Here is a 2275-nt window from a genome sequence, read left to right on the forward strand (position 1 = left end):
TCATTTCCAATTATAATAATACCGTGTATTAGGGGTAACCCCCTTTAATATCAATTTGGAGAGAGATAATTTGACTATATCATATAATGCATCCTCAGTGAAGTAGTGATAGTATTTTACTTAGAATTATTCATGATACAATTTTCTAGCACCGCTTAGAGAAGTCTTTAAGGACAAACTAAAAAAAAAAAAATTTAGGCCGAATGTACAGTGAATGTATCGACTTGGCGCCCCGCCCCTTTATGTATTACTTGCACTTCACAATACCTCATCATTATATACAATGGGAAATAAATACGCTATATGCACGATAAGAATACATAATCGTGTATGTACATGACCATGCCCACCGGAGTATTAGTGACCATTAATATATCACAAAATTCCTATTGCCACCTAAAGATTTGGTATGCCTGTTAAATCGGCGTACACTTTTTGGCTTAGCTAGGCGCGATCCTCTTGTTGACACAAGTGTAACGCTCTGCGCATTAAATCCACTCGTTTCCGCTTCTATACCACCAATCATAAATCGAGAATACTCTTCATTCCATGTAATAATGTGAAATGGTATAACGGAAACAAGCTGCAAAACCTCGTACTAAATACAAAATAATATTTTTGGTTTCGACGTTGTACAAAACTTCAATGTCCAAAAATATGCGTAAATACATCCAGTATATATCTTACTTAAAACTCGCGGGACAAAATATCGCACAACACATCGGAATATAAATCTAGAAACGTACAAAAATTTTGGGTCCAAAAATTCATATGCAAAAATGTTCGCTGCAAGGTTTTTAAATGTGTCGAAAAGTTTGAATAAGTTGAGATACGAATTCACGATGTAGATTTCGATGGCGGCTCTTCCCTAGTTGACGCGAGCACGTGTGATGTGACGCTCTGTCAGCACTGTATGAAAGTACATATATTGAAACTTAATGTCATGGATGTGACATTGCCGTTGGGGCTATCTCAAAGTTCATATAATGATACACGACGTCATGGAAATTTGGTGTGACATTACCAAGGCTGTCTTAAAGTTCATATATTGGTATGTGACGGCTATTTCAAAGTTAAAAACAAAAGGTTAACGTTATGGAATCTTCTGCCGATAGTGACTGTACAGTCCCACATCTTTCTAGATAAGTTTTGTTTATAGTGCCCCTCCCTGTCAACCTCTTGGTTATGCGGGAAGGGCACTATGACCTGTGCAAGCGAACTTGCACAGGGACCATCTGAGTCAGGTCCTAATCCCGGATCAGCACGTTTGCACGCACTTCATCCAGTTCTCTGTAAGGCTAGTGCCTTAGGTAAGTCGCCCCGGGGGCACGTACAGTATCCTCCCTATTTTCCAGATAGGTACCGGAGCTGTAGGCACGCTCACTTCCTGTCGCGCTCCGCATGACTAACGGTTGCCACCACTGAGCCGCCGACTCTAAGCCGACTACCAAATTAGTGATAGTGACTGTACGACTGAAACAGGATAATATCGTTACAAAAAACCCGAATTTCGTAGAATATTTTCAGCAATACGTATTGATATAACATTGCATATGGGCCAGCGTGGATACAGCCTAAATACTACTCTGGAGGGGAGAACCGCACACAGCGGTGATGTGATATTGCACTGTTAGATTTATACGATGGTAATGTCAACTTGAAAAACACTATATGCTTATTCTAATTCCCTTGATAATATCAGAAACTAATAGAGGCTTAAGACGCCACACGTAACCGCATCAACGAACAACGAACCTGTGAGACGATCAAATGAAATATTAAAGCTTGCCGACACGAGAATTACCTAATTTTGTTATTGACAATTACCTACGTAATATTAATGTACTTAATACATCACCTGTTATAATGACTACTTCGCGACTTTATTAACTAATTGAATGGGAAAACGTCGCCTTGAACATCATTTACAAATACCACACATACACGTGTCGAAATTATACTAGCAACCGCTTAACCTGCTATGTCTATTATTAAAATAAATTTTTGTTCGGTTTCTTTTTTTCAAAATTCACACAAAAATAATTTTTAAGTCTATAAATTTTCGTGCAAAATTTTGAAGTCAATAAATTTTCGTGCGCATATTTGGAAAGAAATATTTGCAAATTGTATTAATATTGTCACATACTTATTTAACATTTACGAACAATGTTATTGTACACTCTCAACTACACGAAAAAATGTACAAACTGTCATTTTGTAATATTGAAAATTGAAGGGGTAAGTGGACAAAGGTGTTATCTGACAAAACTGAAAA

Source organism: Hyposmocoma kahamanoa, unplaced genomic scaffold (genome assembly GCF_003589595.1).
Source record: "Hyposmocoma kahamanoa isolate Upper Pololo Valley unplaced genomic scaffold, ASM358959v1 244, whole genome shotgun sequence".
Classification (NCBI taxonomy): Eukaryota; Metazoa; Arthropoda; class Insecta; order Lepidoptera; family Cosmopterigidae; genus Hyposmocoma; species Hyposmocoma kahamanoa.